This window comes from Orcinus orca, chromosome 7 (assembly GCF_937001465.1).
Source record: "Orcinus orca chromosome 7, mOrcOrc1.1, whole genome shotgun sequence".
Classification (NCBI taxonomy): Eukaryota; Metazoa; Chordata; class Mammalia; order Artiodactyla; family Delphinidae; genus Orcinus; species Orcinus orca.
Genome location: NC_064565.1, coordinates 95,460,356 through 95,475,955, shown reverse-complemented (window position 1 = coordinate 95,475,955; position 15,600 = coordinate 95,460,356). Strand labels below are relative to the sequence as shown.

At 35.3% G+C, this 15,600-nt stretch overlaps 1 protein-coding gene across 1 annotated transcript in view; it reads left to right on the top strand.

The window, feature by feature from the left end:
* ERBB4 (erb-b2 receptor tyrosine kinase 4) overlaps window positions 1-15,600 on the top strand; it is a 310,925-nt gene that overhangs the window by 90,436 nt on the left and 204,889 nt on the right. The gene's annotated exons all lie outside the window — the stretch shown is intronic.

Genomic DNA, 15,600 nt, shown 5'->3' with positions numbered 1-15,600 from the left:
GTCAGCAAACTTTTGCTTAAAAGACCAGAGAATAAATATTCAGGCTTTTCCTGCAATGTGGATTTTGTGACAACTACTCAACTCTCTCCTTTTAGTAGATAAGCAGCCATAGACAATTAAAAATAAAACAAAAAAACACAGGAATGGGCGAATGGGTATGAATGTGTTCCAGTAAAACTTTATTTACACAAGCAAGCTAAAAGCCAGATTTGGCTTGCTGACCAAATCCTGCCCTCAACGGCCATGTGTTTAACTACTATGCCAGACTGCATTTGAGAGTAGTGACGATGATTTGGAAAATCAGACTGCTTTATTTTATTGTTGTTATGATATATTACTTGAAAACATCAATCAAGATTAGTTTTGATAGTGAGTTAGTTGCTGTTAAATTTAAATTAGGAACCCACTACCTCAGATAATTACACATTGAAACTTGTTTTTTTCAATTCATATTCATAAGACAAGACCTTATAGGTAAAATGCTCCAGAGTTCTGAAGAATGAAAGTACTTTATAAGGTCAACCAGAACTTTAAGATTTCCCCTAGCAATAATTGTAGATTGAGCTGCTCAGCAAATTTCAGAAGGTACAACAAGTGAAACTATGTATGTAGCATGCTGTTATTTTTTCACATTCAACACAAGATATCTTGCCAGAGGTGCTGTCAAAGACCCATATGTATTCTTTCTCTATCTTTTAGCATAATGTCTTCAGTAATAAGAATGATTTTGATTTTCAAATGACCTTCATATAAAAGAATATGCACGTTGATTTTTAAAAAGACAAATTGCTATGTTTTTCTATCCTTTTCTCTTGTACGCTCTTTTGTAAGTTTTATAGGAGCTCAGTTTGTGGCGCTGGATAATTTATTTGGGTCTAACGCTATACTCATCTTATATAGGGCTACTTTTAGTTTAACAACTTATTGGTCGTTATACAGTAGGGCTGATAATTTAAGTGGGACCAACCTGTTGCTCTGATTGGTTGGTCCAGATGCCGAAAGCTCTGTCTCTGTGTACCAGTGCCGAATCGAACCTCGGAGACAGAGTTTGGGTGAAGAATAGCTTTATTGCTGTGCCTGGCAGAGGGACACAGAGCAGGCTCTTGCCCTCAAAACTGTGTGTCCCAACCCCGAGGGTTTAGTGAGTTTAGTGAGGAGTTCTATAGCAGTGGTTCAAGGGTGGGATTGCTGATAAGATTAGGGTGTGTGCAGGGCCTCCTTTCCTTTAATCTGGCCTCAGTTGGTGTCTTGAAGAGCTTTTCTGGTTCCTTTAATCTGGAATGAAGAATGCTAACAATTTCCATTTGTTGGGGGTTTTCTTTCTGTAAAGAGCACAAAGATATTGTTATTTGTATCCCGGGACCCTATTGTTTCTTGCCTGCTCCTTCCTTGTCTCTGAATCCCCTCCCTTCCCTGATTAACAACTGTTTGAACCTCCGAGTTACTCTCCTTAAAATGTAAGGGAGACGATGAAAGGACTCCAGCTGTCAGTCATTGGTTGAGAGCAACTGGGAGAGAAAGACATTTATTCTCCTGCATATGCTACCTGCAGAGTGTGGCAAAACAGGCTTCAGTAGCAAGAGAAAGCCATTAGGCAAAGAAAGGCAGGAGGAAATCAACTAAGGTACAGCACTATGGTAGAGTGTTCCAAGGATAACTTTCAAACTAAAATAACTGCAACCATGCCACATGTCTCCTTTGCAGACTGGTTATGTGTGTATTAGTATTAATATGCATGTGTGTGCCTGTGTTTCATATCATTGTATAGGAGGAAAATACAGCTTCCAAAGACAATGGAAACTGCATACTTTTATTAAGCATTAGACCTTTTTGCTGCCCTCCCTCCCTGCAGCTTTACACTTAGGGTAGAATATTCCAGATTTAATAACTACTACTACTAGGTTTATCAGATATAGCTGTGACTCACTTGTTACAATAATGACAAACATGCAACAACTTAATACTCAAAACTCACTACATCTACTACTTCTATTGATATCCAAGGGCAAAGGAGAGGACTTTTATATTTCCTTAGAATTTTTACCATAGGCAAAAATAAATAAGGAGCAATTTGTGTTCTATTAAATGCTACACTAAAAGCAAGAGACGGAGGATTTGGTCACAAGGCTGTTACTCAGCTCACCTAAGTATGTCTAATGGATTCATAATGATGATAATAACACACTGCTAGTGAGTGGCCAGTACATTCTTCATTCACATAAAGGAAGATCACATTGAACATTAAGAAAATGACTCTAAAGGTCCACCTTCTTAAGAAGAATGCCTACATTTATGCACTCTCCTAGTTCTTGCTTCAAATAGCACCATTTCATTGGGAAAACACGGGTGTTTTTTGTCTCTTCTTTGTTTTTAAATTCATCAAATGATGCACAACAGATACTTAAAAAATGATGCTATTGAGCAAGATCCCTGGAATTGGGGACCCTGGTCTGGTCAAATCAGACAGGCTCTTGAGTTTATCTGAGCTTCCACTACTCTGTTTTTTGTTTGTTTGTTTGTTTCCCCTGATATTTAAGCCCACTACCATTTGACATTATTTTATTTGCCAAGGAAGTGCATATATCTTTAAATGTTTTACTTAATTTATGTTTTCTTAGAAAGAACTAATCTAGGATAAAAGAAATGCCATAATTATCCTAAGTTCCAGTGACTGATCAATAATACTTCAGGTTAGAGAGAACTTGAATCTTCTTGGCTTCAGTTTCAGCTTTGCCACCAAATCAACCACATAGTTCATGAAAAGGTGCTGCAAGGAAAGGTGTTTCAGATCAGCCAACCTTATTGTGTAAATGGTAATTTTCTTATTAAAAGAAAAATAACTAGTTTCCTTCTTCCTATACAATAGGAACTTTTATCTTACACAACAGTCGTTTTATTGTTTTCTGAAGATGTGTCCATTGTTTCTGTTACTCTTCTCTGTATTGTCTTTATGATACTCAGTGTCTTAGTGAGAGCTGTTTCAACTCTTGTTGCTGCCATATTAGTGGGGTGAGACAAACAATTTTTTGGTAAGATTTACATTTTCTCCTAGATTATAGCAGATTTACAGAACGATTGGAAAAGATATTTTGTTCTATAACATTATTTTCACATTACAATATTTTCATACATATGGCTTCCCATAGTTAACAATAACTCTTAGCTAGATCCTGTATTATACTAATAGTGGATTTTTAAAAATGCATATAATTTAATTATATTATATCTTTAGGCCTAATAGATTTTGCTAATTTGCATATATGAATACAATTCATTCATTTCAGAGGTGAAAAACATAAAATTCCTTTTTATTAAAAGCCCACTACTTACATGTCACAGGATTCTATACTGCTTGCATGATTTTTTTTTTTTTGTGGTACGCGGGCCTCTCACTGTTGTGGCCTCTCCCGTTGTGGAGTACAGGCTCTGGACGCGCAGGCTCAGCGGCCATGGCTCAGGGGCCCAGCCGCTCCGCAGCCTGTGGGTTCTTCCCGGACCGGGACACGAACCCGTGTCCCCTGCATCGACAGGCGGACTCTCAACCACTGCACCACCAGGGAAGCCCTGCTTGCATGATTTTGAAAAATTGGTTAACCAATCCTTTTTACGTTAAGAAAAATTATTGCTAAAGTAATTAAGAAAAGTTTTGGATAGTTGTTTTGCTTTTAAAAATAAAGCAATAACTTCAGAAAGAGATTCCAAACTCCATTAGAAACAGAATTTAGTCTTCCAAAACTCTACTAAAAAGAAAAGAAAAAAAGTACCAGTAACTAGAGTAAATCACTTCTGTTATAGTTATTTCATTGGCCCTGGTTCATGTCCTGTTGTAGAGAACTCGGTCTGAAATGGCATCACATCTGAAATCACTCAATCAGACACCTAATTCTCCAACTATATTCTCCTTTCCCTCCAGTTCTTTTCCTATAGTAACTACTTGAGAAACATTTAACCCTTTTTGATGTCTCCCATTCATTGACTCTTCGCTGTTTCTCACTATCCCTCAGCTGCCACCTGTCCTCGCATCCCTTCATAATAATCTTGAATTTGTGGACCATCTTATAATCACATTATTTTTTTAAAATTTTTTATTGAAGTATAGTTGGTTTACAATGTTGTGTTAGCTTCAGGTGTACAGCAAAGTGAATCATTTATACATATACATATATCCAGTCTTTTTTTTCTTTTCTTTTAGATTCTTTTCCCATATAGGCCATTACAGAGCATTGAGTAATGTTCCCTGTGCTACACAGCAGGTTCTTATTAGTTATCTATTTTATAAATAGTAGTGTATATATGTCAGTCCCAATCTCCCAATTTATCCCCCGACCTTATCCCATAATCACATTCTTAAAAATCTTCAACTTTCTTGCTTCTCAGAATCATGCCGGCAAACAATCCTAGAAATACTAAAATTTCCCAGTGCTACGTTCTAGACCTCTTTTTAATATACATGTTTTGTAGAACATCTCACTAGATTCTCAAATTTCATCTCTAAGTCTATTTTATGAATCTGACCTCATCTCCATCCTTGATATCACCACACTGAAATCTCAGGGGAATCTCAAGTTTAACACACTCAGAATTTACCTTTTCATCTTCTTTTCTTAATCTCTTCTGCACTTAATCTTACCCATTTAAAGAATGTGTATATTTATTTACTTTATTGTACCCATCAGAAATTTGGGATTCATCCTTAAATGTCACAACCCCTCAAACTACTCATTACAAATTCAAGAGAAAATGCTTTGATTCTATGCCAAAAACACATTTAGAGAGCATCATCTTCTTTTTATATCCCATTGCCACCCCCTTAATCCAAGCCATCAACTTCTCCAGCTTGAATTATAAAAAGAGCTTCCAGTTTGATCTCCCTGTTTTTTAATACAGTGTTTTCACTAAAGCAAAATAAAACCTTCCAGTGTTTTCACGAAAGCAAAATAAAATATTAGACCCTTGGCTTCCAGGGCTCCTAACTCTTCTCCCAGTCTTCTTTCTCTTCACTGACTTTCTTTCCACTCCTCTTACAAGCCAAGCAAACCAGTCAGTGCTTTTCCCCAGTTTCCTTCTCCTGGTTACACCTAATGAACTTTTGGTTATCATTATTTTCTCAGCTTAAGTAGACTTCCTCAAAGATACATTTCCTGACCCCTTAATCTAAATTATAACCTACTAATAACATTCAGAAAAAAATTATGCATTTATTGTGATTATTATAGATTTATTTGTCCTAGTAATCATTGTAGAATCCCACTCTCCATCACTAGACTACAGGATCTTTGATGACAGGGACTGTCTGTTGACCCCACGTCTCGTCTGCATCTCTAATGGCAAGCGCAATACAAGCATCTGGTTAGAAAGCAATAAGTACGTGGTTAATTGACTGAATGATTTTTCTATTTTTAAAGGTTGTTAATATTCCTCCCTGAAGCCTCTCTACTCCAGACTAATTGACTTAATATTCCCCTCCAACAGTCCTGTGTCTATTTACTTTAAATCATACTTAAATTATACTTTAATTTTCCTTACATATTTATATTGTTCATCTCTGATTTATTTCTACAAAATAAGTTTATTAAATGTTTTGAAACCAGAGCATCAACATGTCACTGGGGAATAGTCCTTTATATTGACTCTGAAGTAGGTCTCAGTGTACCCTCTGAAAGCCCTTTGAGAAAGAAAACCCCTTATAGACTTTCTATGTGTGCAAGAGGCCAGTAACCACCCCTAATGGGGATCTTCTGAACGCTTCCCTGTGAATGTTTCCATTATATATGGGAGGCACATTGTCTACTGTACCAATATTTAAATTCAGTGAATGGAAATCAGTAGTCTGTTAAAGGCATTGCTTTCCGTATTGTAGGCGTTTTCCAGCTCTCTAAACTCCACAATTTGGGGAGTTTCGTACATGATTAGAGGATGTATTGCTGTGCCACCATACAGCTGAGAGAGAATGACGCTGATCACGTGCAGTTTCTGACTCCAATCCAAGCGGTATTTGCTAATTATGATGGTTTAGGAAGAATCCCCACTCGTTTTGACTGCATCAGTAGAAAGAGCTGTTTACAATATGAAGATTGCTCATAAAATTCAGGTAGAAAGCTTTTGCCCACAGGGCAAACATAGACCAGGAAATAGAACTTCCAGAAAATCAGCAAATTTGAAATATATCAAACCTTGACATAGATGATTTTGTTAATGCTTAATTCTCTGTTTGTAGATTCACAGATATAAAATATTGTTTCTGTAAGAGGAAAGGACCATCTGAATAAAATCCTGGTTTATATTATGTAGCATAAAGTGATTTTATTTATTCATACAGCAGTGATTTTGTTCAGGAAATGAAGGCTTAATATGCTGTGATATTTGCAATAGCATACACACACATATATGTGTATCTACATAGTGGAGTAAATAAATATAAATGTGTTAACTTATATATTAATATTATATATTATTATATATTATAGATATATATTACAATTATATTAATATAATATAAATATTATTATAAATTTTATATACTTATATATATTCACTCCACTGTGGTATATGGATAAATGGTAAATACACTCCATCATATTTTTTCAATGTGCTTTTGTAAATTTATTACAGCACTGGGTAATCATCTATGAATGACCACATGCTTAGTATTGCTAAAATGGTTATACAGAAGTTACTACTCACAAGGGTATCTTGAACTCTTTTATGATCGTTTTCTCACAATGATCAAAAGAATTCCTCATTCTACCTCCCACCCCTGCTGTATTAGTCACGTGTTTGTGTCACAGGTTTGTTTGCAAAGCATAGCTATCAGAAACTAAACAGATTGACAGTATGTCTGGTTGCACCCAAAGAATCTGTAATAGAAACTCTGTTGGCCTTACCTCCATCATCATCCTAGTTAATGGTTATTGTTAATGGTCATAGTAAAAGTAGAAGTAGACAGACAGCATCCCCAGATTGCTTGAGATCTTCCAGTTTCAAGATTAACCCTACATTCAGCAACAGGTATCGGTAATCCTGGGTCACATATGGGTGATTCCCATCCAGATTAAATGAAGATATTATATTAACAAGGACAAGTTTGGGTACTGTTTTATTTGTACTAAACTGCAAGAGTTAATCTGTACAATGGAGTATGGTGGATTTGTACAAAAACTAACTCAATGACAGCAAAGCCAGAGTGAAAAGGGATTGGTCTAGCAAGAAGGCTTAATCATGTTCCACCATGGATCAACTATTAATAGTAGACATAGTTTTAAAACGTATATTCTAGAACCTAATGTATAAAATTAAGACCAAAATTATAAATTATGAAGTAAAGAAAGAATGACTCTTTGCATCTAGATTGAGCCAAAGGAAAGCCTACAGATGGGTATTAATATGCCTATTTGTGAGGAGAATTAAGCTTTCAGATAGGATTTAAATCATTTCTCTTATTCTGAATCCAATAAGGGAAGGCAGAGCCTGGATTTGAACTGACAGCTCTCTGGTTTCAAAGTCTACTGACTTCTCATACCATTACTCTGCCTCCACCAAAAGGTCACCCTATCTTAGAGAGAGATGGTGGCCATAAGTAGTAAAACAAGTGGCAGTTCCTTCACAGAGTTTTATTTCTTCTGAGTTTTTTCTTCGGAGCTCGTGAGGTGGCCCATTGCATTCATTGAATCCAAGCTTTGCTCAAGAGGTATTCTTGCTCCTCAAAGCTCTGTTGATGACCTCATCATTTTCTTTTTATTTACTATTCCTCCATATGACATTTTATGTCACTCATTCTTACCCTCAAATTAGAAAATCAAACTGAGTGTTATGAATTTCTACAAAAACTGCAGACAAATCCTCTGAATTATACAAATTAAAAAATTCTGAGGTATTGCCTAAGCATTTTAACCTCATCATGACCACTTCGCATAAAATTATTACCATAGAGTCTATACTCCTTTGACCCCGTTAAAACAATAAGTTGTACTATACTTACTACATAAATAGCTCGATCGTTTTTTTTTTTCCCAGTAAGGAAAAAGATATCCATATATTCTTTTGAACTTTCTAAATGCTGCTGCAGTTCCTAAGAAGCCATGTTTTTGGCACTCACAGCTTATAGTTTACATAGAGCTTGGCACAGTGTGATTAGAAATAAGAATGAATACCTCTGAGGTAGTAATAACATTGTGAGACCAGTTTGTCCCAGAAAACAAGCAATCAGCGAGGGCTCTTTATCTCAAAACTAAAAAGCTTAGGGTTTTCTACAGTGATCTTTGCCACTGGAATTTTATCTAGGGTTTTGATCCACTTAACAAATTTAATCTAAGCTCTCTGAACTTAAATGTTCCATTATCTGTTAGAAAATAATTAGAAGCTGTAAGCAGAAGTCTGCATACGTGGAATTCCTCAGGAGTCCCTAAGCTCATTGAAGCAAGGAGTTTGACAGATACTGGTCAGCTGATATTGGGCCGGCAGCTAATAATGGCAGGAAATGCTGCTTAGCTAGGTGAGAAAGTTAACTTGGGGAAAATGAAAATGAAACATTTGGGATTTACGGTTGGAAATAAATTTCCCTTTTTCATTTGTTTCCTGGTAAGAAAATAGCCAAGGGAGCTAGTTCTTTTTTTCTTTTCTTTTCTTTTTATTTTTTGATAACTTATAATTAAGATCTAAGGCCCACTTGATCTCAACCATATTCACTATAATTTCCTTGTATTCCCACAAAGAAATTTTAGTGAATCGGGAATATGTTTGGTATAATGCAAACAAATAATAGGTGAATCTGACCAGTAAATTAAAAATTGTCAGCTCTAGCAGCATGTGGTAAATTAACGGTAGGAAGCATGTGTAAGCTTTTTGGGAAGGCTGCAAACACAAGAGGTTTGAGTATAAAGGCAGAAAAGGTTTTTTCTCCGATGTTTAAAGCAATAAGCCAAGTTCCTTTAAAATGAAAAATTAATTTCAAAATGGAACACTCATTCACTTAATGAGTGTGTTACTATATTCTAACAAAAAAGTATTTTTTTCTTTTGCAGCTAGATGCTTCAAAATACAATATTTTCTATTTTTCATATAACATTGATTTAAAAAAGAGTAAATCTCAACCTACATTACTCTCTGTTCTCTTATTTTCTACTAAGTTTATAATGCATGTACTAAGGTATAACACCTGAAGCTGTGTGTTATTTTTGTTTCCTCAGCAAAATTGTTAATGTCTTTGGTTAAAAGCTACTTTAAACTTTGTAACTCCCACAATAGCCATTTACTGAGTAGTAAGTTTTCAGTAGATTTTTATTATTAGTTTGGAAGGATGGGTAAAATATATTTACTTCATTTGTTTTTTAATAGACTTTCATGGAATGCCTACCATGTGCAATGTCCCGTACTATCTATGTACTCCAAAGATTATAAAGATAACTAGCATGGCATAACCTTAACCTTAGTGAGATTTGTCTAGTAATACAGTAACTCGATAAAACGGAATGTTTCATCAGGTTGAAACAAAGAAAGTATGATAGGGGATTAGTATAAGAAAATATTATCATTAATGGTGAGTTTAGGGATCTTTTAAGCTTTTCACCAGTACAGGAATACCAAAGTTTTTTGGCATTACAATTTATTTAGTTGCATTTGTCTAAAATGCATGCATTTTCTGAAATAAACTAACACTGTTTCAACTTATTTTTTCTATCCTTATATATTATATACTATATATATTTATTTTGATATATTTTATGCCATATAAAAAAATATATATATGTGTGTGTGTGTGGGTTTCCTTTAACCATATTGAGTATGTGTGGTTTTGTTTGTTTTTTGAATTCTGTTTTAAGTAAGGAGAGGATAAATTAATGTACAAATATTTTCTTATAATTTATTTAACACTAACTCCCTCACAGTATATTAGAGTTTAATATAGTTCTCAGATATAGGTGCATGATTCCTTATTTTAAACCCTGAAATTTCTCATTTCAAATATGTTTATTTTTAAAATATTTATAAATATTATATATATATTTTACTTAAAAACAAGATTTTTTCAGTTTCCTTCTTAATGGAATTATTACTTGTGGGAGTTAATTTATTAAGAATGTCTGGCTGTAAATGCTCACCCAAAAGAATGCCACAAATTATCCCCTATTTTATTGAGTTATTGGTTTGAACATATTTTGAAAAGACTATTCTTTTTTTCACTTTTATTCACAGTAAACTTTCAATGTTCATGACAATATTTTCTAGTTTGCTTTTGATAGCTATGAGTAATATCAACAGGCTCATTAAAAACAAACCAACTCTACTACTTGATAATCTAATTGTCATTGAACATAACCACCTATAGAAAAAAAAATAGTGCTATTTCAAAACAAAATTCTCTTTTTCTCCTCAATCAGGTTATATTCTTATAATATCTCCATATCTCTTTAGTAATCTTTTTTTTTTGGTACAGTAAATTTGTATTTATGTACTTCTCAGACATTTGTAACTGTTAAAGAAATGTTACTGTTTACAACTGTGTGTTAAGATGTTTATAAACAGTACGAATATAATTGTGCTGGCAGAGTTTTCTAATGGAAAATGAGTAAAGGACTTTCCTAATAAAGCATAAAGTCTTTGCAGTGCTCCTGAAGTAAACAGATTTGTTACTAACAGACTGTCATCCCTTTAATGCTTCATCAGCTGTCCAGAGGAAATTAACCACCACCATCTGCATCTAAAAGTATCCAATTTAAACTGATAGGTTAGAACTGCAGCAGGGCAGATGTTGCAGTGAGATGGGTAGTGGGTGAGAATTCTTATATTTCCCAATTTCAGATGTTCTATCTAAAATTACTATTAAGTCTGAAAAGACCCATAAGCTCAAGGTATCCTTCCAAAGTCGTTCCTCTGTATGTAGAACAACATACCATGTTCTAGTATGAACAAAGATGAAGTACAGACTGTTCCTCCAGTAAATTTAATACTTATCTTCTTATTGGGCTTATGTGTCGTTGCCCATTTTTGTTTTAAATTTATTTATTTATTTATTTTTGGCTTGTTGGGTCTTTGTTGCTGCACGTGGGTTTTCTCTGGTTGCGTCAGCGGGGCTACTCTTTGTTGCAGTGCACAGGCTCTAGGCATGTGGGCTTTAGTAGTTGCAGCACGCGGGCTCAGTAGTTGTGGCTAGCAAGCTCTAGAGCACAGGCTCAGTCGTCGTGGCACGTGGGCTTAGTTGCTCCATGGCATGTGGATCTTCCCAGACCAGGTCTCGAACCTGTGTCCCCTGCATTGGCAAGCAGATTCTTAACCACTGCACCACCAGGGAAGTCCATTATTGCCCATTTTTAATCAATAAATTATTTTATCCCTTTTAGATTTAGACTTTGATTAGCTTGAATTTCTTAAAACAATGTCAGAAAAACAAAAAAGAAACAATTTATGTAAAATCTGTTAAGTGTGATCCAGGTGTGTGGAATAAGTTTTCTTTCATTCATCATGGTAATAAAGCAACAAAGACCACCAGACTTTAAAGTGTACTTTAGCACAGAGACTTGCATAATTAATGCCAACTTTTCACAGTAAGAAAGTGAAAGCCTATGTTTAGGAACTTACTATTATTTAGGGATTTTCTTAGCATGGCTCTTCTTATTCCCATTAGCAATTCAAATAGATACAGTGATGTTTCAGTTTCTGAAGAGTAATGTATATGCCAGATTGTTATTATGTGGATAGTAAATGAAGGTTTTCAGGAGTCTCTGTTAGTAATACAAGATATTATTTTCATCACCTTAAATGAAATGCATTCCAAGCAAGTAACTGTTGGTTCAAGGTTAACAGTCAGCTAATCAAGACTTGTTGAAAGACAGTTCTGATACTTAAGTCAACCAAGCGGTCTGTTTAAAATATGTATTTGCCAGCTAAGCCATTTTTGAAGCATGATCCTATGTTATCTAACTGTCCTTTTGGTGATGAGATATTACATTATAAGGTCTCTTTGTGCCATGAGGTTGATAAGGCTGAATGTGAACACTGGCATACACCTAAACTATTTGACTTACAAATCATCATTAGAGCATAAAGTATTCAGGGACAAGGGGCCTTGGTGAATTACTAAGTGATATTTATCATTTGTATTTCTCCTTCTCAAGTGCTTAAATTTAGGAACATTTCGGCATTTGATAGGGAAGAGTGGCATAATTTCAAGGTAAAATTTACCTGTAAGTAAGAACAAAATCAGTCTCATATGAAACAAAAAAGAAACGTATGAAACAAACAAACAAAAATAGATAGAAGCTCAATTAAGATTTGGAGAAATTCTGTGACCCACTATATTTATATAAGCTGACTCTCAAATCATGTTTCTGTCTCTCAGGGTGTTGATTACTATATAACACTTTACAGAGAGTAATTATATATTTCATTTCATCTCTGATAACTGGCATTTTTAATTTGCCATTGCAGCATCAAATGACCTATGTATTAGACTATGAGGCTCCATCTGCAGTTTGTCAAGGAGAAAACAAAAATGTTATAAACTAATGGATAACTGGAGAAAGCAGAAATTGTTTCTTTTTAAATATGGTATTCTGTAATAGTTAGTTCAATCAAAAAAGTAAACTAAATCAACCCACTTGAAAAATAATGGCAGTCTGGTGGAACCCAAATGGCAGGAATACAGGTGTGCCTCAGGAATGAGCTGGAACTAGGAAATTAAAGGAAACTACAATCCCTAAGGATCCACAGAGAATTCTCTCACCTCAGTTTCTACCCAGCTTGTGGAAAGTGTCCCACTAACCTCTAGTCTAGAGAGCAGGGTTTAGGGAAAAGATTCTCACTGGCCTGTGTTGGGAGTATGCCTATGCAGGGATCAAATGAGAGGGTGGAGTGCCCTTGTTAAAGATGGCTGCTGATGGCCCAGCAGTTTTACCATACGTGCTGCATAAACACTAAGACTCCTAACAGGGAGAAGAGGTCCCGGAGAGGCAACCCAACAGGTGACTGCTAAAAGCGGTTAACGCTTTTGGTTCAATCAAGGAAACCAGAAGAAATTTTTATTTTTTATTTGTTGTTTTTTTTAAATTTTATTTATTTTTTTATACAGCAGGTTCTTATTAGTTATCCGTTTTATACATATTAGTGTATGTATGTCAATCCCAATCGCCAAATTCATCCCACCACCCCCACCTGGTGCTGCTTTCCGCCCTTGGTGTCCATACGTTTGTTCTCTACATATGTGTCTCTATTTCTGCCCTGCAAATGGGTTCATCTGTACCATTTTTCTAGGTTCCACATATATGCATTAATATACGATACTTGTTTTTCTCTTTCTGACTTACTTCACTCTGTATGACAGTCTCTAGATCCACCCACGTCTCTACAAATGACCCAATTTCATTCCTTTTTATGGCTGAGTAATATTCCATTGTATATATGTACCTCATCTTCTTTATCCATTCATCTGTTGATGGGCATTTAGGTTGCTTCCATGACCTGGCTATTGTAAATAGTGCTGCAATGAACACTGGGGTGCATGTGTCTTTTTCCATTATGGGTTTCTCTTGGTATATGCCCAGTAGTGGGATTGCTGGGTCATATGGTAATTCTATTTTTAGTTTTTTAAGGAACCTCCACACTATTCTTCATAGTGGCTGTATCAATTTACATTCCCACCAACAGTGCAAGAGGGTTCCCTTTTCTCCACACCCTCTCCAGCATTTATTGTTTGTAGATTTTCTGATGATGCCCATTCTAACTGGTGTGAGGTGATACCTCATTGTGGTTTCGATTTCCATTTCTCTAATAATTAGTGATGCTGAGCACCTTTTCATGTGCTTCTTGATCATCTGAATGTCTTCTTTGGAGAAATGTCTATTTAGATCTTCTGCCCATTTTAGGATTGGGTTGTTTGTTTTTTTACTATTGAGCTGCATGAGCTGTTTATATATTTTGGAGATTAATCTTTGTCAGTTGCTTCGTTTGCAAATATTTTCTCCCATTCTGAGGGTTGTCTTTTCAACTTATTTGCAGTTTCCTTTGCTTTGAAAAAGCTTTTAAGTTTCATTAGGTCCCATTTGTTTATTTTTGTTTCCATTTCCATTACTCTAGGAGGTGGATCAAAAAATATCTTGCTGTGATTTATGTCAAAGCATGTTCTTCCTCTGTTTTCCTCTAAGAATTTTATAATATCAGGTGTAGTATCTGAGCCCTTACATTTAGGGCTCTAACCCATTTTGAGTTCATTGTTGTGTATGGTGTTAGGGAGTATTCTAATTTCATTTTACATGTAGCTCCAGTTTTCCCAGCACCACTTATTGAAGAGACTGTCTTTTCTCCATTGTATATCCTTGCCCCCTTTGTCATAGATTAGTTGATCATAGGTGTGTGGCTTTATCTCTGGGCTTTCTATCCTGTTTCATTGATCTATATTTCTGTTTTTGTGCCAGTACCATATTGTCTTGATTACTGTAGCTTTGTAGTATAGTCTGAAGTCAGGGAGTCTGATTCTTCCAGCTACATTTATTTCCCTCAAGATTGCTTTGGCTATTCAAGGTCTTTTGGGTCTCCATACAGATTTTAAGATTTTTTGATCTAGTTCTGTAAAAAATGACTTTGGTATTTTGACAGGGCTTGCATTGGATCTGTAGATTGCTTTGGGTAGTACAGTCATTTTCACAATATTGATTCCTCCAATCCAAGAACATGGTATATCTCTCCATCAGTTTGTATCGTCATTAGTATATAGGAATGCAAGAGATTTCTGTGCATTAATTTTGTAACCTGAAACTTTACCAAATTCATTGATTAGCTCTAGTAGTTTTCTGGTGGCATCTTTAGGACTCTCAATGTATAGTATCATGTCATCTGCAAACAGTGAACAGTTTTACTCCTTTTCCAATTTGTATTCCTTTTTTTCTTTTACTTCTTTGATTGCTGTGGCTAAAACTTCCAAATCTATGTTGAATAATAGGGGTGAGAGTGGACATCTTTGTCTTGTTCCTGATATTAGAGGAAATGCTTTCAATTTTCCACCATTGAGAATAATGTTTACTGTGGTTTTTCGTATATGCCCTTTATTATGTTGAGGTAGGTTCCCTCTATGCCCACTTTCTGGAGAGTTTTTATGATAAAAGGGTGTTGAATTTTGTCGAAAGCTTTATCTGCATCTATTGAGATGATCATATGGATTTTATTCTTTAATTTGTTGATATGGTGTATCACACTGATTGATTTGCATATGTTGAAGAATCCTTGCATCCCAGGGATAAATCCCACTTGATCACGGTGTATGATCCTTTTAATGTGTTATTGGATTCTGTTTGCTAGTATTTTGCTGAGGATTTTTGCATCTATATTCATCAGTGATATTGGTCAGTAATTTTATTTTTTTGTAGTATCTGTGTCTGGTTTTGGTATCTGTGTGATGGTGGCCTCATAGAATGAGTTTGGGGGTGTTCCTTCCTCTGCAATTTTTTGGAAGGGTTTGAGAAGAATGGCTGTTAGCTCTTCTCTAAATGTTTGATAGAATTCATCTGTGAAGCCATCTGGTCCTGGACTTTTGTTTGTTGCAAGATTTTTTTTCTTTAGTTTATTTATTTTATTTATTTTTATTTTTGGCTGTGTTGGGTCTTCGTTGCTGAG